Genomic DNA, 21,643 nt, shown 5'->3' with positions numbered 1-21,643 from the left:
AGATAACTTTCAAGCCCAGATGCAGGTCTTTGAGTTTGCCTACCCCAGTATCTACCATACGATATAGTGCTGACGTGTGTGAAGGGGCAGTCCTACAGATCCAAAACTATAGGATCTCCACGACACAGGGCAAAACAGGATATCCAACGAGGGTCCCAGTGAGGTTCCAGTGTTGATGGTGTAGCAGAAGCCAGAGGCCTCGTACCAAACCAAAGAGTCCTTGCAGTGAACATTTTCAAGCAAAGACGTGTGGACTAAAGGGTATTCCGTGGGGGAGCACTGACATACTGCAACTTCCATAATGAGATTTTTTGTTCTCTGTTGTAAGGGAGGTTGCAAGGATATAGGGCAGGTATGGTAGGGGAGGAGGTGGGGGGGAGATAACCGGGGATTGGGGTGCTGATGTGAAATTCACAAAGAACCAATAAAAAGTTTTAGAAATTAATTGATTATGCCTTATTTATGTATGTGGGTACCAACACAGTCTAGGAGAGGACATTGGAGCCCTTGGAACTGGAGTTACAGGAAGTTGTTTATCCGCCATGTGGGTGCCGGGGTTAGAATTTGGTCCTTTACAAAAGTGGCAAGTGCTTTTAATGGCTAAGACATCTCTCCAGATCCTATTTTATTATATCATATTCTATTTATTCATTTTACATACCCCTCACTGTCCATCCTCCTGATCACCTCCTCCCACAATCCTTCCTTCCATCCCTTCTTCCCCTTTTCCTTAGAGAGGGTGGAGCCCCCTACGTATCCTCCCACCAAGGAACATCAAGTCTCTGTAGGACTAGGCCCATCCTTTTTCACTGAGGCCAGACAAGGCAGTACAGCTCCAAGAACATATCCCACAGACAGGCAACAGCTTTTGTGATAGCCCCCTTCCCTGGGACTCCAGTTGTTTGTGACCCACATGACAACCAAGCTGCACATCTGCTACATATGTATGTGTTGGGGGAGGTGTAGGTCCAGCCTGTGTATGCTCTTTGACTGGTGGTTCAGTTTCTGAGAGCCCCAGAGGTCTAGGTTAGCCGATTCTGTTGGTTTTCCTCTGTAGCTCCTACCTCCTTCAGAGCTTGCAATCTTACCTCCAACTCTTCCATAAGAGTCCTCAAGTTCCATTCACTGTTTGGCTGTTGGTGTCTATATCTGTCTGAGTCAGCTGCTGGGTGGAGCCACTCAGAGGACAGCCATGCTAGACTCCTGTCTGCAAGACTAACAGAGTATCATTGATGGTGTCAGGGATTGGTGCTTGCCCTTGGGATGGGTCTCAAATTGGACCAGTTATTGTTTGATCATCCCCCTCCCCCGGTCTCTGCTCCCTCCTCCATCTCTGCATTTCTTGGAGACAGGATACATTTTGTGTCAAAAATTTTGTGGGTGGGTTGATATCACTAATGCTCCACTGGAATTCCTGCCTGGCTACAGGAGGTGGCCTCTACAGGTTCCATAACCCCAGTGCTGTGGGTCACATCTAAGGTCACCCTCACTGATTCTTGGGTACCTCTCCTATTTCAGGTGTCTGTCTCTTCCTCAAGATGCCCCCCTCCAACTCCTCACCCCCATCAGTTGCAGATTTCCATTCATTCTCATGGTCATTTGACTATCTTTCCTGTCCCTCCCCATATTGGATCCTGATACCCCCATTCCCCTCTTTATCCCCTCTCCCATCCAGATCCTTCTCTCCCTCTGCCTCCTATGACAATTTTATTCCCCCTTCTAAGTGAGATTCACGCTTCCTTGTTTGGGTTTTCCTTGCTGTTTAGCCTTTTTGGGCCCATTCCCTGTTTTTAACATTTGAAGTTTATTTTACTTCTTTTGTTCAATTCTGGGAATCTAACATGGAGTATCTACAAGCAGATGCCAGGCTAAAGCTGTCATCTGGGGACAATCTCTCCTACTGTACATGTTGGGTACAGTACATCTTTTTCTCCCTTCCTTTGATTTTAGTGTTTACCATTGAATGGATCCTCCAGCCCTTGAGTTTTGGTTTAATACATTAAATACACATATGAAAAAAAAGTAGTAATAGTGATATAGTTAAACCATGTGAAAACACTAAAACACACAAAAGATGGTGGTTTTTTTTTTTCATTATTTAACATTACCTTCAGAGCTGGACATATCTATTGGGTGATTGTGTTGATGTAGCACATAGGTAGCCTTTGTACTTCCTATCTAATGGATAGAGCACATGAATAGATTGTTTAGTAGTAGTAATGGCTCCACAAAGAAAGAGCCAAAGGCTTACAGACACTCAGACTGGCCTGGGACTCACTATGTATTCTAGGCTGAACTTGAACTGAGGGGATCCTCCTGTCTCAGCTTCTCCATCACTGAGACTGCAGTCTCAGGTCACTATGCTTCACACTGATCCATTTTGCTTACAAATTTAAATTAGTAGAAGCTGTTGACTTCCACCCTTTCTCAAATTGTCCTCAATAAAGGACAAGACCAAAGAAGTTGTGCACTTTGCAACCCTTGAGATCACTATCTTGGCACTGGAGACCTTGGCCAGTAAGGTATCTGTCCTAACGTCTCCATTACTGTAAACCACTGAGCCATTGCCTAAAAGTTTCCCTTCACAATAAAATCTTCTAAGAGTCTCTTATGTCAAAGATTTTAAAAACGTGAATGCCTTTAATCCCAGCACTCAGGAGGCAGAGGCAGGCGGATTTCTGAGTTCGAGGCCAGCCTGGTCTACAAAGTGAGCTCCAGGACAGCCAGGGCTATACAGAGAAACCCTGTCTCGAACCACCCCCCCCCCCAAAAAAAACCGTGAATGGCAGTCATACTGTCTCCACACATAGCAAAACTGAAGCAAAGGCCTTGCTGAACTATGACATTGGTAACAACCCAAATCACACATTTTACAGAGAATAGCCCAGCTTGGATCTTTAGAAGATGGTTAAGTAGAATGTTCATATCTTATGATAGTGTCTACATAACTGGCTGAATTGGATGGCATCTCTTTCTAGTCCTTTTCAAATTCTAGTAACAAATAGCTCTCTAGAATTCTCTATCTTGTCCTAAGCCCTAACCTGCTCTTGCCATATTTTCAATCTTATACTGCATCCCTTAAGAGCTGGTAACCACACTGAGAGCACACTCCTATGAGATCAATAGACCACAGATTGCTCTACAAACACCTCAACTTCTGTTTTGATGTTCATCCAGTTTGAACATACAATACTCCAAGCTGCCAGGTACATTTGTGGCACATTCTAGTGACAATTACAGTTGATTTGTGGCTTTGATTGGCTTATGATTTAAGGGCCCACATAATATTAAGCTTGTTCCCCAATTGAAAATGATAGTCTAGGCCGGCATTGTAGGTGACATCACACTGATACCAGATGTTATTCCTGGGTGATAACAGTTCCTCAGGCAACACTACCCCAGCCAAAGACCTTGTCCTTGAAAATGCTTCACCTTCTATGTCAGAGTTGACTTTACTCAGACACTAAAGCTGTCAACCATGGACAATCTCTCCTACCATACATGTTGGGTACAATACATCTTTTTCACCCTTCCTTTGATTTTAGAATTCTACTACATTTTGTAATCCTATTTATTTAATTTCCTGGGCATAATTCTTATTCTGTGATAAAACATATACCTTATGTTGCCATGCTTGAAGGGGAATCTGATAGAGTTTATTAAAAATAATGGAGATTATGGATTTCCTCTGGACATCAGTCAGTATCATGACTCCTTAGAGAAGAGTTTCACGCTGACCTAGCTTTCCTTCAGCTTTCCACCATGACCACCACAACCATGCTTTCACCTTGGTCAAATACATCACCTCATTATAATGGGTACATTCTTTTCCAAATAATGGCCACAAGCAACACATATAGTTTTCCTTATTGCCTCCTCTGTCTGTTTACTAAAACCATACTTCAGTTTACACTGTTCATATTAGAATTTCTTATATTGGCGATCCACTGGGAACTAGTTAAATTATTTCTAAGAATTCTGGGAAAATGAATAGTATTTAGTATTTTGTCGTATCAATAGGGCTTTCTTTTTTTTTGAAAGGGAAGACAAAGTTTTACTTTTAAAAAAGATTACAAGCACCCCAAATAACATGTAACTGAGTCCTCGCATCTCGTGATTTGGGTTAGGATACACTAACAGCAGCCGGAATAAGCATACCATATTGACTGTCCTAAATTATCCAGGCTAGAGTACTGTAAGGCTGGCTGCTACTTCATAGGAGTTGCTAATAGCTATTACTACTTTTCCATAAATAACGCCCCTGACCTTTAAGAAAGTAGAAGGGAACAGCTTACTCCCTTTCTTTCAAAGAATTTTTTCTACTTGACTAATAAAAAAGTCAGCACTGATATCCATTACTTGCAGAAGACACAGGAAACAGGTGACAAACACTCCTTAAAGACACACAAGATAAGAAGATGGAACTTCAGGTACATAGTAAGTCCATACAAAAAGCTAGATTTGATACTCTTAAAACGTGAAGGGTCCTACAACGGCATAGAGAAATAATTTAATGCCTTCCAGAACAGAACTCGAGCTCTGTGGAGGTTTCCTATTCTATGGGGGCAGATCTCATGCCAACCCACAGAGCAGGCGCTTCCACCTCCTATCCGTTTATGCGGTAGTTTTCATGGATTTCTGGCCGGATGTCACACACAGAGGCCAAGAGGTCATTCAGGACTCCATCCCTGTTCTGCTCGAAGTGGTTCTGGAGGACGTTCATCTTCCCCTGGGTCTCCTTTTCCACCTCACTGCTGCAGCTGCCATGAGACCCCAGTGCTGCAGCTTCCTTGGCCTCTGCAGTACTGTTCAATTTCAGCCTGGCGGCTTCTTTGGCCTGCTTCGGCCTCCGGTTCTTTCACTTGCAGGCCTTGGACACCTTCTTGGCTGCCTGCAGTAGCTGCTGGATGCCCCGCAACTGACTCTCGCCATTGTTGAGGGGACTTTGGGCCGAGAGAATGGCCTAAATCAACCAACGGCTCAAACACCGTCAGAAGCCCCTCCGTTTGATGCCATTTAATGAGCCTTTCTGTGTAGCTTCAGGTCACTCCCTGAGGCCTGGAACACCCTGAATCTTTTTCAGCTTTTCTGCTGAATTTGGCTGTCACCAGGACAGACTGCTGAGGGAGTGTGTTAGTACTCCAGAGGAGCCCAGTTGTCACTATGACTGGAGCAGCGCAGTCTTGTTTGTGGCACTGTTGGGCTATGTCTGCTCACTGACAGTTGGGATCAGTTCCTCTTAGGTGACTCATAACTGTTGCGGTAAATCTCCTCCCAAATATGCCCTGGCAATGAAAACACAACACAGTTCATATGATTACATGCTGTGCGCCTAGATCACATCTATGAGACCCCTTAGAACTTGCGGTTTCTCCAGGCCTTGTGCTTCTGCTCCGCTTTTCTCCTTCTTTCTCCTCGTCTGTGTCCTCTCCCTCTTCCATTTTCTCTTTGTTCTCTCCCTCAATAGGGCTTTCTAAAGACATAGAAGTTAGCAGCATTGTCCTATACAGAGGAACCTTTGTCCACTGGAAGCAAAACTACCTACTTAGCACCTGGTAGTCCCTTCAGGTCATGTTCAAAGGCTGAATAATGTGTTACTTTAAATGTAACAAGCATACAACTAGTCCAGATGGTAAAGGGTAACAGATTGATCCTTATTTGTATACAAGCCATGGAAAAATGGCTTTGCGCTATCTAGGATGCCACATACTGTGTGTATACAGGAATAGCCATGATGTTCCCAAGAGAACAGGATAAGGTGACAGTGGCCAACACAAAGGCTTTGAGGATAAATGATCAGCGTGACAATTCAGAAATAACTGTTTATGGAAAGCTTGGTAAGCTTCAAGTAATCACAAATGATTCAGAAAATTATCAGGGACATTTAATAGAGACAATTTTAAAAAGTCAAACAGATGCTAGCTCATGGTATCCATATCTCAGCTTCTTCAGTGATGGGATTATTCTATTCCCAGACCTTCTTTTCTCTTTTCTTTCTTTCTTTTTAGGCATTGTCAACTAATGAATAAATTGTCCCTGTAGCTCTCAAGCATTTTGTTCAGTTTCTTTTCAGGGAGAATAGCCAGTAGACCTGGTTATCCCATGTGGAGGAAAATCAGAGATCCTTTGTTTCAAGTTTATCAACTCCTTTTTTTTTTTATCATTTTTGAAATTTCTTCATCCCTGTATCTAATTTCTCCACAGAAAACACCCCAGAGCAATGCCTCCATCCCCAGTTAATTCAATGTTGACCTTTTATTTCAGGCTATTTCCCGTTACTATTCTAGCAGGTTGAATTTAAGTTTAGGCTGAGTATTTGCAAATTTAGCTATTTACATAGAATCTATAAGGTGTGGATGCTGACATATATAGCATATGCTTATTACATATAAAGTTTGGTGATTGCCTGCTTCTTGACAGAAAGCTGACTTTGATTCCTGAACTTGATGATGGTTTTCCCCTGAATCTAGTAACTTGGTTCTGCTTTGTCAAGTACCAGTTCTAGGAATTGCTCTGCCATATGATCTGCTTGCATTCCACTTGCTGACTTGATTGTCTGTCTGTATTGATGCCTGCTTCCAGATTGGAGAACCTCCCTTCCAACAATTATTTGTACATAAAGAACAAAAAATGACAAGGGATATACTGAAAATAAATAATATATGACATGTTCAAAATTATTTTATTTTATTTTAATTAGGTATTTTCTTCATTTACATTTCCAATGCTACCCCAAAAGTCCCCCATACCCTCCCCCCATTCCCCTACCCCCCAATTCCCACTTCTTGGACCTGGTGTTCCCTTGTACTGAGGCATATAAAGTTCGCAAGACCAAGGGGCATCTCTTTTCAATGACGGCTGACTAGGACATCTTCTAATACATATGCAGCTAGAGACAAGAGATCCGGGGGGTACTGGTTAGTTTGTATTGTTGTTCCACCTATAGGGTGGCAGACCCCTTTAGCTCCTTGGGTACTTTCTCTAGCTCCTCCATTGGGGGCCCTGTGATCCATCCAATAGCTGACTGTGAGCATCCACTTATGTGTTTGCTAGGCCCCGGCATAGCCTCACAAGAGACAGCTATATCAGAGTCCTTTCAGCAAAATCTTGCTAGTGTGTGCAGTGGTGTCAGTGTTTGGAGGCTGATTATGGGATGGATCTCCAGGTATGGCAGTCTCTAGATGGTCCATCCTTTCCTCTCAGCTCCAAACTTTGTTTCTGTAACTCCTTCCATGGATGTTTTGTTCCCAATTCTAAGAAGGAGCAAGGTGTCCACACTTTTGGTCTTTGTTCTTCTTGAGTTTCAAGTGTTTTGCAAATTGTATCTTGTATCTTGGGTATTCTAAGTTTCTGGGCTAATATCCACTTATCAGTGAGTACATATCATGTGAGTTCTTTTGTGATTGTGTTACCTCACTCAGGATGATGCCCTCCAGGTCCAACCATTTGCCCAGGAATTTTATAAATTCATTCTTTTAAATAGCTGAGTAGTACTCCATTGTGTAAATGTACCACATTTCCTGTATCCCTTCCTCTGTTGAGGGGCATCTGGGTTCTTTCCAGCTTCTGGCTATTACAAATAAGGCTTCTATGAACATAGTTGAGCATGTGTCCTTCTTACCGGTTGGAACATCTTCTGGATATATGCCCAGGAGAGGTATTGGGGGATCCTCTGGTATTACTATGTCCAATTTTCTGAGGAACCGCCAGACTGATTTCCAGAGTATGTACAAGCTTGCAATTCCACCAACAGTGGAGGAGTGTTCCTCTTTCTCCACATCCTCACCAGCATCTGCTGTCACCTGAATTTTTGATCTTAGCCATTCTGGCTGGTGTGAGATGGAATCTCAGGGTTGTTTTGATTTGTATTTCCCTGATGATTAAGGATGCTGAACATTTTTTTAGGTGTTTCTCAGCCATTCGGTATTCCTCAGGTGAGAATTCTTTGTTTAGCTCTGAGCCCCATTTTTTAATGGGGTTATTTGATTTTCAGGAGTCCACCTTCTTGAGTTCTTTATATATATTGGATATTAGTCCCCTATCTGATTTAGGATAGGTAAAGATCCTTTCCCAATCTGTTGGTGGCCTTTTTGTCTTTATGACGGTGTCTTTTGCCTTACAGAAGCTTTGCAATTTTATGAGGTCCCATTTGTAGATTCTTGATCTTACAGCACAAGCCATTGCTGTTCTATTCAGGAATTTTTCCCCTGTGCCCATATCTTCGAGGCTTTTCCCCACTTTCTCCTCTATAAGTTTCAGTGTCTCTGGTTTTATGTGGAGTTCCTTTATCCACTTAGATTTGACCTTAGTACAAGGAGATAGGAATGGATCAATTAGCATTCTTCTACATGATAACCGCCAGTTGTGCCAGGACCATTTGTTGAACATGCTGTCTTTTTTTCCACTGGATGGTTTTAGCTTCCTTGTCAAAGATCAAGTGACCATAGGTGTGTGGCTTCATTTCTGGGTCTACAATTCTATTCCATGAGTCTACTTGTCTGTCAATATACCAGTACCATGCAGTTTTTTTTTTTTTTTTTATCACTATTACTCTCTAGTACAGTTTTAGGTCAGGCATGGTGATTTCACCACAGGTTCTTTTATCCTTGAGAAGAGTTTTTGCTATCCTAGGTTTTTTGTTATTCCAGATGAATTTGCAGATTGCCCTTTCTAATTCATTGAAGAATTGAGTTGGAATTTTGATGGGGATTGCATTGAATCTGTAGATTGCTTTTGGCAAGATAGCCATATTTACTATATTGATCCTGCCAATCCATGAGTGTAGTCTCCCCTCCCCCAGCCTGAAACCTGCTTGCTCAGGGGTGGAGCTTCCTGCTCATTCGTTCTGCCACGCCCACTGCTGGAACCTGCGGAGCCACACACGTGCACCTTTCTACTGGACCAGAGATTATTCGGCAGGAATCGGGTCCCCTCCCCCTTCCTTCATAACTAGTGTCGCAACAATAAAATTTGAGCCTTGATCAGAGTAACTGTCTTGGCTACATTCCTTTCTCTCGCCACCTAGCCCCTCTTCTCTTCCAGGTTTCCAAAATGCCTTTCCAGGCTAGAACCCAGGTTGTGGTCTGCTGGCCGGACACAACAATTGGCGCCCAAAGTGGGGCTGAGAAACGGCAAAGGATTTTTGGAAGAGATGCTGCTGGTTCGGAGCTCCATAAAATAAAGTATAAAGGAAATTCATACTGGAGAAGGTATGGGCTAAGCTGAGACAGCGTTAAACCTGAGCACTGGTTCACTTAGGTTCAGCAGTGAGGAGCTGGGTAATAGGCGGTAGGCCGTAGCTCTCTGAAGCTACATGAGGCGTGAGAAAAGAAAGGGTTTATTAAAAGGAATAGGCGGATTGCCCCAGTTAATAAAAAAATGCATCATAAGGGAGGAAAATGTCCCAAAAAGCAGAGAGAAATTTCTCTCTGGGCCTTATAGCAGGAGTACTCTGTTCCCTTTTGTGTCTTGTCTAATGTCCGGTGCACCAATCTGTTCTCGTGTTCAATTCATGTATGTTCGTGTCCAGTCTGTATGAATGAATGTTCTATGTTTTGTGTTGGATAATAAAGATGGTATAAAAAACTTTATCTGCAAAGCCGAGAGCTGCCACGTGTTTCAGCCAGGAATCAGACACATGGCGGGAGGGCCCCTGCTGGAAAAACTGTTCGTTTTAGGAAATAAGGGCGAGTGCACAGCCTCTAAGTGTCGGAGTAAAAAAGCTAATAAATGGTTCATGATTAATGTGTTTGACAATGGTAAAGTGTTTTTTATTCTATGATTGTAGCTACAAAAATTATTATTCTCTGATTGGTCTAAATGTAACTGCTTCATTTGGTTCTTTTTTATTAATAATGTGCTCTGAGTGTTTTCACAATCAGCTCATAAGTTGTTGGTTAAGATTAATAATTGTTACATTACTACAGATGGTTAGTGTTAAATTTGATAACTCAAGTTTAGAGTCCTTCCAACACGTGGCATAAAGCAGGCCAAGAGGCTAGGTCTCTAAAGATATTTCTAGTTTAGGTAATAATTAAAATAGTTCGTATCCTAAATAGTAAAATTTAAGATAAGATTTAAAGCAATGTCTTTTTATTAAAGCATTAAAGCTTGCTTTAATAGGTATTCATAGGTATTAATTGACATCCAAACTTTGTAATATGATAGTAATGCTTCTAATATTGATTTTAAAGATAATAAATTGTTTTAAACTTGGGTTTTGCTTTCCCAAGGTTATAGGTATTATCCTAACCTTGCACAAAAAACTTAAAAATTATGGTTAAAACTGCCATTGTTCCATTGACTGCAGCTTGCAGTTTGATTACAAATTTAAGATCTTTAATTCACCTGTATACTGTAATTAAGATAATTACAAGAGTAATCATCTTATGAGTGCGCTCATACAGCTCACTTCATACAAAACTGTGACAGAGTTATCTAGTTATGTTTGTCTTTGTGAATAGATTAGACAAACAGTTTGGTTATAGTTGCTGCCTGGCAGGAAACTGCAGTACGGGCAATTTTTTCACAACACTAAAGTTGTGAAGAACGTTTTAACTGTAAGTCATCTTAAGAAAGAGTATCAAAATTTAGAGGCGTAGACAGTTACATTGTTTCTCTAAAACCGGTCCTTATTACAGGAGGGCCAGGATGCTCAGATTAAAAAGTATTTTACATTTGAGTCAATACATGGCTCTGGGCAGCCCCAGAGCGGCTTGTGGCCTTTCTTTTGTTTTGCAAACAGTGCCTGAGAAAGTTTTTTCCCTGTGTTCAAGAGAATTTCTTTTTAACAGTGTTACAGATCTATTCAGATGTTTAAAATAATGCTTAAATTCAAAGAGTTTTGCTTCTAGTGAACTGTAATCACTAGAAAATTCTGCCTCTAGGTATGGCTAATATAGCTTTACATTATGTAAGAAAAATTTTTATTGTTTCTGCTTCTATACAAGAAGCCAAGAGTTTTAATCTTTCAGTGTATATTGTTTCCTAAGTGAAAAGTATTTTATTAACTAATGCTTCTTAAAGTTTACCTTAAATTCTTGCTCTCACCCAAAAGATTCAGAGACAATATCCTTTTATTACTTAGGGTTTTAGTTTACTACAAAAGTTTCTACAAAAAATAAAGCTTTTATAATTGTTATTAATTGGTAATTAAAAATTGGTTGTGCCCAAAACAATTCTTTGGCCAAAAAGAAAACGTTATTGTAAAGTCATTTTTCTCATCCTCCCAGCCGATCGTTGGCCCACGTGGGCCCAACTAGCTTCTGTGGGGTGGAGTCTTAAGACACAGTTTCCCCTGTTCCAGCACAGATGATCTAGTTGTGTGCTGTAGATGGTGTTTTAAAATGCTGAACAATCAAACCTTAATTTGTATATTAATAGTCAATGCCATATCTCTGAGCTCGCAATTGCTTAAATTGTTCATCCCTCAGATACTACTAATTCTCAAATTTACAATTGCTTATGCATATTTCTAGTTAATAAATAAATAAATTATGCACATGTGACTCTTAATAACTTTGCAAGCCTTCTAGTTACAACCGCTCCTTAAGAAAATTGATTGAAAGTGCAATTAGTCACTGCCCCTTTACAGCCAAGTATTTAAAATATTTTGTCAACTAGTTATTAATTCAAAAGTTTAGGTATTGTAAAATTTTAAAACTTTAACTTCTTAAAAGACAAAAAAGAGAGAAATTGTATCCCCGTGCATACTATTTAGTGCATTCCCATGCACACTATTGAAGTCTTACCTTTATTTTCAAAATCTAATATTTTAATGTCAAAGAGTTTAATAAATGCTTTATAGTATCTTAAAGGGATCTACTTATTGGCTTATAGATTGATCCTAAAACAGCTACCTTATTAGAAAAGGGAAAAACAGGTTTTCTCCACAGAACGCTGCAGAAACATATTAATTCGTGTGACGAGCTGGTAGGTAAGTTGACTCATGTCCTGATTGAATTGACTAAAAAACTAAATTAAATTCATGTTTTAGATCCATCCTTACTTGCCATTTTTCCAGTTTAGACTAGCTTCTAGCCCTTTAACTTTATGGCAATAGTATATCAGAGACTGTATATTCAGACTTAGTAAAATTAGTCATTTAATAGAGTCATAATGATTTTTCTCTTTTCTTCAGTGTGACCAGCCATTCTAACTCAATCTTAGACTGGTCTAATATTCAGTCCAATGTTAGAGATTCCTATATTCTAAATTACCTAACAAAGTTAATTCAGAGCACATCCCCCACTTCCCCTAGATCCCTAATCTCAGAAGGATTGCTGGCCTTACAGCTAGTGGAAAAAGCTATTAAAGAGCAATTGGTCACTTAATACATTGGTAAAATAGAAGGACCCCCTGACTAACAAATGGAAGGGTCCAGATCCAGTTCTAATTTGGGGTAGGGGCTCAGTTTGTGTTTTTTCACGAGATGAAGATAGAGCGCAGTGGCTGCCAGATAGATTAATTTGTCAGATGAACACAGATTCTAAATCTTCTAAAGTATCACCTTGAGGACTAAAATTCCTCTTTTGCTTAAAAGTCGGCTTGAGGACTCAGGCTCCGAAAAAAGCTACTCTCTGAGCCAGCTCCCGACAGGAGGCCGGAGACTAGCCTCAGCTTTACAATTTGCATTTGAATAAAGTACCTGGACTTCCCCAAAAGAAGTTCTGCTTTCCTACTTTCTCACTGTCGAGATTTTGTCTTTCAAGCAGGTAAATCAACATTCTCGAGGCGGACCAGCGGATGTGCATCCCCGCCCCCAGAGAGCGCACAGGTGGCTGCTGTTATCTCCATTCCAAGGACATTTCCAGCACGTGGCCTTCGGTCTCATTTAAAATTTAGGTTTTCCTAGAGGGCTAGAAAAGTAGATATTTCTATATTAATAAAGATTGGTTTTTATTTTGATAGACAGGCTTAGTCCCTTAGCTGACCTCTGGCTTTTCACCCTTGCTGTTACTGCAAGGTGTCCTTAGTTTCTTAGGCTGTGGAAAAAACAGGGATGAGGAGGAACGACTTCCAGCTCCTATTTTAGCCACAAGTCGTGGTGTTACTAATGAAATAATTATTGCTTAGGCCTTGCTAAATCTGAGGTTGATAATTCTCCTTTAGGAGCTGCACAGCACTCAGAACTGTGCATACTGGTTTGTGATCATAAAAATTCAGTATGGGCATCGCTTGGTGCAGAGAGCACTGCAGGGGAAGGTCCAGCTTGACCATTTCTGAGTTTCCTGTGAGATAAACCCAGTTTGAAAGAGGTTGGTATCATATTTTGGCTAAAAATCAAAAATATTTTTCGGCTCTGCCTTCCCTCCCCAAAAGGTACCAAGAGCCACAGGTGTGGGTCTTAACAGTACCCATGGGAGGAATCAGGTCAATGTCCACCCAAGCCAAGGTTAAAAGCCCACCCGTCTACGGATGAGAAAATCATTTGATCACCTCAGTTAAGCGCTGCCTTATTTTAACTTAATTAATAGGGGGGAGAGAGATTGGAGACATACTATTGAAAGGGCAAGCCCTTCACTGCCTCCCACCCAAATAAAAAAGCCAATTGGCTTTGTACTACAGAGCCGGCCGAACCCCTTCTCCCTGTTTCCCACCTATCATCAAAAAATTTGGAGGTCAACTAGTTACCTACCAAGTACTAATTAGCATCATAAAATCAGAGCCTGCAGCTCCAGGCTTTTCTTCAGTTAGTTGTTTACTAAGAAAGGACAGTCTTAAGCCAGATACAGTTTACCATAAGAAAAGTTAAAGAATCCCAGGGAAGCAGGTTTTTTCTTTAGCCCTAGATTCCAGGCAGAACTATTAAGCATAGATAATTTTTTTCCTCCTCAGGCCAGCTTTTTCTTCTTTTAAATTTTGTTAATAAAAGGGAGGAGATGTAGTCTCCCCTCCCCCAGCCTGAAACCTGCTTGCTCAGGGGTGGAACTTCCTGCTCATTCGTTCTGCCACGCCCACTGCTGGAACCTGCGGAGCCACACACGTGCACCTTTCTACTGGACCAGAGATTATTCGGCGGGAATCAGGTCCCCTCCCCCTTCCTTCATAACTAGTGTCGCAACAATAAAATTTGAGCCTTGATCAGAGTAACTGTCTTGGCTACATTCCTTTCTCTTGCCACCTAGCCCCTCTTCTCTTCCAGGTTTCCAAAATGCCTTTCCAGGCTAGAACCCAGGTTGTGGTCTGCTGGCCGGACACAACACATGAGCATGGGAAATCTTTCCATCTTCTGAGATCTTCTTTAATTTCTTTCTTCAGGGACTTGAACTTCTTATCATACAGATCTTTCACTTCCTTAGTTAGAGTCACACCAAGGTATTTTATATTATTTGTGACTTTTGAGAAGGGTGTTGTTTCCTTAATTTCTTACTTAGCCTGTTTATCCTTTGTGTAGAGAAAGGCTATTGACTTGTTTGAGTTAATTTTATATGCAGCTACTTCACTGAAGATATTTATCAGGTTTAGGAGTTCTCTGGTGGAATTTTTAGGGTCACTTATATATACTATCATATCATCTGAAAAAAGTGATATTTTGACTTCTTCCTTTTCAATTTGTATCCCCTTGATCTCCTTTTGTTTTCGAATTGCTCTGACTAGGTCTTCAAGTACAATGTTGAATAGGTAGGGAGAAAGTAGACAGCCTTGTCTAGTCCCTGATTTTAGTGGAATTGCTTCCAGCTTCTCACCATTTACTTTGATGTTGGCTACTGGTTTGCTGTAGATTGCTTTTATCATGTTTAGTTATGGGCCTTGAATTCCTGATCTTTCCAAGACTTTTATCATGAATGGGTGTTGGATTTTGTCAAATGCTTTCTCTGCATCTAACGAGATGATCATGTGGTTTTTGTCTTTGAGTTTGTTTATATAATGGATTATGTTGATGGATTTCCGTATATTAAACCATCCCTGCACACCTGGAATGAAACCTACTTGGTCAGGGTGGATGATTGTTTTGATGTGTTTGTTCTTGGATTCGTTTGGCGAGATTTTTATTGAGTATTTTTACATCGATATTCATAAGGGAAATTGGTCTGAAGTTCTCTATCTTTGTTGGGTCTTTCTGTGGTTTAGGTATCAGAGTAATTGTGGCTTCGTAGAATGAATTGCGTAGAGTATCTTCTGCTTCTATTTTGTGTAATAGTTTGTGAAGAATTGGAATTAGATCTTTGAAGGTCTGATAGAACTCTGCACTAAACCCGTCTGGTCCTGGGGTTTTTTTTTGGTTGGGAGACTATTAGTGACTGCTTATATTTCTTTAGGGGATATAGGACTGTTTAGATCATTAACCTGATCCTGATTTAACTTTTGTACCTGGTATCTGTCTAGAAACTTGTCCTTTTCATCCAGGTTTTCCAGTTTTGTTGAGTATAGTCTTTTGCAGAAAGATCTGATGGTATTTTGGATTTCTTCAGCATCTGTTGTTATCTCTCCCTTTTCATTTCTGATTTTGTTAATTAGGATGCTGTCCCTGTGCCCCCTAGTGAGTCTTGCTAAGGGTTTATTTATCTTGTTGATTTTCTCAAAGAACCAACTCCTTGTTTGGTTGATTCTTTGAATAGTTCTTGTTTCCACTTGGTTGATTTAGCCCCTGAATTTGATTATTTCCTCCAGTCTACTTATCTTGGGTGAATTTGCATCCGTTTTGTTCTAGAGCTTTTAGGTCTTTTGTCAAGCTATTAGTGTGTGCTCTCTCTAGTTTCTTTTTGGAAGCACTCAGAGCTATGAGTTTTCCTCTTAGAAATGCTTTCATTGTGTCTCATAAGTTTGGGTATATTGTGGCTCCATTTTAATTAATCTCTAAGAAGTCTTTAATTTCTTTTTATTCCTTCCTTGACCAAGGTATCATTGAGAAGAGTGTTGTTCAGTTTCCATGTGAATGTTGGCTTTCTATTATTTATGGTGTTATTGAAGATCAGCCTTAGGCCATGGTGGTCTGATAGCATGCATGGGACAATTTCAATATTTTTGTATCTGTTGAGGCTGTTTTCTGACAAAATTAAGGTCAGTTTTGGAGAAGATACCATGAGGTGCTGAGAAGAAGGTATATCCTTTTGTTTTAGGATAAAATGTTCTGCAGATATCTGTTAAATCCATTTGTTTCATAACTTCTGTTAGTTTCACTGTGTCCCTGTTTAGTTTCTTTTTCCATGACCTGTCCATTGATGAGAGTGGTGTGTTGAAGTCTCCCACTATTATTGTGTGAGTTGCAATGTGTGCTTTGAGCTTTACTAAAGTGTCTTTAATGAATGTGGCTGCCCTTTCATTTGGAGCATAGATATTCAGAATTGAGAGTTCCTCTTGGAGGATTTTACCTTTGATGAGTATGAAGTGCCCCTCCTTGTCTTTTTTGATAACTTTGGGTTGGAAGTCGATTTTATCCGATATTAGAATGGCTACTCCAGCTTGTTTCTTCATACCATTTGCTTGGAAAATTGTTTTCCAGCCTTTCACTCTGAGGTAGTGTCTGTCTTTTTCCCTGAGATGGGTTTCCTGTAAGCAGCAAAATGTTGGATTCTGTTTGTGTAGGCAGTCCATTAGTCTATGTCTTTTTATTGGGGAATTGAGTCCATTGATATTAAGAGATATTAAGGAAAAGTACTTGTTGCTTCCTATTATTTTTGTTGTTAGAGTTGGCATTCTGTTCTTATGGCTTTCTTCTTTTAGGTTTGTTGAAGGATTACTTTCTTGCTTTTTCTAGGACGTGGTTTCTGTCCTTGTATTGTTTGTTTTTCTTTCTGTTATTATCCTTTGAAGGGCTGGATTCATGGAAAGATAATGTATGAATTTGTTTTTTTTTTTTTTGTGGAATACTTTGGTTTCTCCATCTATGGTAATTGAGAGTTTGGCTTGTAGGACCCCAAATTTAGGGACCCCGCTCTAATCCAGGAACAGGAAGCACCCACGAACACAAGAATCCTCTCTTGTTGCAAGACGCATGAGGTTTATTTGGCAGAGCTCTGGGTTGACACGTACCTCGCGCAGGAGGCAGGGGAGTCGACCACGAGACTCGGAAGCTAGGGGCTTTTAAAGAAGCAAAAGGTTGGGAGTACAAGGAATTTTGACAAAAGGCACGGGATTGATTCATTAACAGAAAGATTACATGTCAGCAGAAAAGGGGCATCAGAGCTTTGTTCCGGTGGGCTTGGGACTTATCTAACAACCAGTTGATTTATATGACTTTACTCGGCGCCAAGGGGTAATGGAGAGACAGGAGGTTCCAGCCAGATTGTGGGGACTTTAGATAAGATGGCCTTGCCTGTCCCCGGATTGAGGGGTGTTTCCAGCCAGATGGTGTTAGCTTAGATAATGTAGCCCCATTTGTCCTTGAATACCTTTTCATCTTTACAGCCAAGATGTTCTTAGGAATGCTTTAAGAACAGCCCCGCCTTGGCCTGCCTGGGGGCTATTCTGCTTTGTTCTCAGTCCCAGATCCCAGTGGTGGGCTCCTAAACAAGTTACAAAATTTCATCTCCCTTCAGGCTGGGTATAGTAGCCTGGGTTGGCATTTGTGTTCTCTTAGTGTCTGTATAACATCTGTCTAGGATCTTCTGTCTTTCATAGTCTCTGGTGAAAAATCTGGGGTAATTCTGATAGGCCTGCCTTTATATGTTACTTGACCTTTTTCCCTTACTGCTTTTAATATTCTATCTTTATTTAGAGCATTTGTTGTTCTGATTATTATGTGTTGGGAGGAATTTCTTTTCTGGTCCAGTGTATTTGGAGTTCTGTAGGCTTCTTGTATGTTCATGGGCATCTCTTTCTTTAGGTTTGGGAAGTTTTCTTCTATAATTTTGTTGAAGATATTTGCTGGCTCTTTAAGTTGAAAATCTTCATTCTCATCTATTCCTATTATCTTTGGTTTGGTCTTCTCATTGTGTCCTGGATTTCTTGGATGTTTTGAGTTAGGATCTTTTTGTATTTTGTATTTTCTTTGACTGTTGTGCCGATGTTCTCTATGGAATCTTCTTTCTTCCATCTCTTGTATTCTGTTGCTGATGCTCATATCAATGGTTCCAGATTTCTTTCCTAGGGTTTCTATCTCCAGCGTTGCCTCACTTTGGGTTTTCATTATTGCGTCTACTTCCCTTTTTAGGTCTAGTATGGTTTTGTTCATTTCCATCACCTGTTTGGATGTGTTTTTCTGTTTTTCTTTAAGGACTTCTACATGTTTGGTTGTGTTTTCCTGTTTTTCTTTAAGGACTTTTAACTCTTTAGCAGTGTTCTTCTGTATTTCTTTAAGTGAGTTATTAAAATCCTTCTTGATGTCCTCTATCATCATCATGAGATATGCTTTTAAATCCAGGTCTAGCTTTTCAAGTGTGTTGGTGTGCCCAGGACTGGGTGGGGTGGGAGTGCTGGGTTCTGATGATGGTGAGTGGTCTTGGTTTCTGTTAGTAAGATTTTTATGTTTGCCTTTCACCATCTGGTAATCTCTGGAGTTAGTTGTTATAGTTGTCTCTGGTTAGAGCTTGTTCCTCTTGTGATTCTGTTAGCCTCTATCAGCAGACTTGGATGACTAGGTCTCTCCTGAGTTTCAGTGGTTAGAGCACTCTCTGCAGGCAAACTCTCCTCTTGCAGGGAAGGTGGACAGATATCTGGCATGCGGACCTGCCTCCTGGCAGAAGATGAAACAGGGCTTGTCCCAGAATCTGTGTAGCTTCTGTAGTCCACACTCTCACTTGCGCAGACTAGTCTCGGCGGGATCTGGGAACCAAGATGGTTCCCCCAGGTTTTATGGCAAAGCCTTCCCGGGCGGGGTGGACACCTCTCTTCTGGCAGGGAAGGTGCCCGGATGTCTGGAGCCCGAAATGCTGTCTGGCTCAGAAGCTCTGTGGCTTCTTCTTGTTCCAGAAGCTGTTAGCTTCTGCAGTCCACACTTTCACCTGCGCAGACTAGTCTCACTTGGTGGAGTCTCGGAACCAATATGGCACCCCCAGATGTTGTGGCAAAGCCCTTCTCTGTCAGGGAAGGTGCCCGGATGTCTAGAGACTGAAACGTGGTCTGCCACAGAAGCTCTGTGGCTTCTGCCTGTCCCAGAAGCTGTTAGCCTCTGTAGTCCACACTCTCACCTGTGCATACCAGTCTCGGCAGAATCCGGGAACCCAAGTTGACTTCCCCAGATGCTGTGGTAAAGCCCTCCTGGGTGGGGAGGACACTTCTCAAAATTCTTTCAACAGTGACTATGGCTATAGTATGGGAAAGTGCAAATGTTCAAAATTAGACACAATACCACCGTTTAAACAACAAACTTGTCAATAAACTCATATAGGGTTTAATAAGAAATGAAATGTGGTAGAGATGAGAGATACTTAATAGCTTCACCAATGTTAATTATTATAAGAAATAAAATTTTAAATAAGGTATATGCATAAGTCAGTAATGACCAATCTGTTGCATCTCTAACTTATAGCTGACTCAATTATATGTACTTGAAGTGTAGGAATAGAATGTGTGAGTAATGCAAATGTACCTTTTTTTTTTTTTTTTGGTTTTTAGAGACAGGGTTTCTCTGTGTAGACCCGGCTGTCCTGGAACTCACTTTGCAGTCCAGGCTGGCCTTGAACTCAGAAACCTGCCTGGCTCTGCCTCCCAAGTGCTGGGATTAAAGGCGTGCACCACCACGCCCGGCTGCTGCAAATGTATCTTGATAGTATAAATGCACTAATAGGCATTCATCATTATTGATGAAGAGATGAGAGAATTCAAGAATTTATAACGAACAAGTGAGTTTTCATTAACTACAGTAAGTGACTTTTACCTTTCCACAATTTTATGTGGTTTCTATCTGCTTAGTTGCATCCTTTTCCCTAGTAGTGATCACTATGCAAGCAAGAGCGGAGCAGAGGGAAGGGCAACGGTAAGGTTTTCCGTTACACAACTTCCTCATCACTGAGCAACACTTTATCATTCTTACTAATTCCAATTATACTGCATTCTTGATGAGAAATGACTCTCTAACCCAGAAATATGTTTTTTAGCTGTGATTTCTGTATGAAGGCTTTCTATCCCTTCATGAAGACTCTAAGGGGAGTGTTGTAGATGGGAAGTTGTTGTCCTGACCACTGTAGTTTCTGGGAACAGAGTCTGAGTACAGGGAAAGCCTGTGTTTCTAGGAAGGAATTAGGATGTGTCTTACAGGATGTTAACCACTAACATATTCCGAATTAAAAATCTAAGCAAAGAAAAGTAATTGTTTCTTAAAACATTTTTATTTATTCTTTGACAAGTGCAAACAATGAATGTAATTATACCCCTCCTAAGTCCCTTCCAATGCTGCCGAGACCTCCCCAACATAGCCCTTCCTTCTTCACTTCCTCCCTCTCCCTCTTCCTCTCCCCTCATATTGAGTCTAATTAGTGCTGTCTGTTAGAATGTTGACTGATCATGCTGCCCTGATCTTGTGCAGGTTATCATAGCAGCAGCAAGTTCATGGGTGCAATGGTCATGTTATGGGTACTGAGGACTTGAACTTGGGTTTCCATGCTGTGCACTCTTATCTGCTGAGCCACGAGGAAAGCCTTGCTTTTGTGTTTTCTTTGAGGTGAAGCATATAGTCTAGGCTGGCCTTGAACTCTCTGTAGAGCCAAGGATGACCTTGAATTCCTGAGATCCTCTTGCCTCCAAATCTGAAATGCTGGGGTTATAGGCATGAATCTTATTTTATTTCTGTGAAAACACAATTTTAATAATTCTGGAATTACTTTCAAGTATTGAAACTTTCACCTAAATCTGAGTTTATTTAAGATATTAAATTATATTAACATTTTAATATACTTACAATGTAGTTGATATTTTAAATATAATTCAAATATTACCCTTTATAAGAATAAAATATGTATGTTGAGATGACAATTTGCTATAAATATAAAACTGTTTGAATTATGAAATATTATAGAAAAAACTAATATTCCAATTCTGAAGTCAAGATATAAATATTTCACAGATAGATACTAACATGTAACTTCATTAATATATTAATAATTTGACAGATGTTTATTAAATAAGTAGTTAAAGTCCATGAAACTTTCAGAAATTAAGCAAAAAGGCACATAATATTTTAAAGAAGGATACAGGTATAAATTATATAAGTAAGACTCTGCCATAAAAATTCCTACGGAGAACCACAAGAGATGTCAACATAAATAAACATGTAGTATAAATATAAACCCCAGAAGCTTTATAAAATTATAAAAAGTTTTATAAAATTATGAAAACAAAATTTATACAAAACTAATACTCATTCAATATAACAATCATTTTTAAGGCTAATAGTTAATATTAAGTTCTGAATAAATTTTTAATTAACAAGAGTATATGTTAATTTCCAATTTTTTATTTTAAAGATATTTTGTATCTATTCCCTCATTTGAATCTTGCTAGAAGATAATGTCCAAATGTGTACAAAAGGAACACATTCCTTTTTGGACATATTCATCCATTCATCCTTCAGATTAGTTCATACGGGTTAGTTAATTCACGTTAACAACTATGAGAAACATAAAATGTAGGACTCTGGCCCTCAAAGGGTTAAATGTCTTATTTGGAACTTGGATGGTAATATAAGATATTGATATTCTCAGAATTCAAAACAAATCCTAGATCAATAATGCTATAGAATCCCATTTTAAACTATTGCAGAAAC

General features: G+C 40.2%; 1 pseudogene; it reads right to left on the bottom strand.

The window, feature by feature from the left end:
- Gm6308 (predicted gene 6308) lies at nt 4,028-5,013 on the bottom strand (annotated as a pseudogene).

The sequence above is a fragment of the Mus musculus genome, chromosome 6, assembly GCF_000001635.26.
Source record: "Mus musculus strain C57BL/6J chromosome 6, GRCm38.p6 C57BL/6J".
Lineage (NCBI taxonomy): Eukaryota > Metazoa > Chordata > Mammalia > Rodentia > Muridae > Mus > Mus musculus.
The sequence above is the reverse complement of the archived record's forward strand: the minus strand, read 5'-3'. Positions and strand labels throughout refer to the sequence as shown.